At 35.0% G+C, this 509-nt stretch overlaps 1 protein-coding gene across 2 annotated transcripts in view; it reads left to right on the top strand.

Moving 5' to 3' along the window:
- The window catches only part of pik3cd (phosphatidylinositol-4,5-bisphosphate 3-kinase, catalytic subunit delta), a 17,120-nt gene that overhangs the window by 10,256 nt on the left and 6,355 nt on the right, over positions 1 to 509 (top strand). The gene's annotated exons all lie outside the window — the stretch shown is intronic.

Raw genomic sequence — 509 nt, forward strand, 5'->3', positions numbered from 1 at the left:
GTACAGGCTTGGAAATTTACTTAAAGTATAAAAAAAAAAGTATTCTTGCAAATGACCATCTTTTATGCAAAGCTACCTGGACCACACAAATATTACTCTAGTGTAAGCTGAGGAACTTCAGTGGACATGGAAAAAAGGCTCTTTATATGCCATGGCCTACATTTTAAATGGATGTCTGCCAATAGGCCTAAAACATTACATATTTGATTATTGTGACAGAGACTGGGACTCCAGGTTAATAAGATTCTGACTGAGTAGCAAGATATGAATTCAGTTGTGATTCTGTGAGGATTCACAGATCCAGTTTCTCTTTTTTAATCTTCCCCTTAACATTTGAAGGAATCTACATGTATGTGTGTGGGCTCAAATATGGCTTCTGGAAAGAAAATAAAGGATGAAATATGAATTAATAAACAGAGTTAGTTAAGAAGTTCTAAGAAGTTCTACTTTCATTCAATCATTCTTGATGCCTATCTCAAACATTTCTCTCAGATAAGGCCGAGGATGAT

This window comes from Etheostoma spectabile, chromosome 7 (genome assembly GCF_008692095.1).
Source record: "Etheostoma spectabile isolate EspeVRDwgs_2016 chromosome 7, UIUC_Espe_1.0, whole genome shotgun sequence".
NCBI lineage: Eukaryota > Metazoa > Chordata > Actinopteri > Perciformes > Percidae > Etheostoma > Etheostoma spectabile.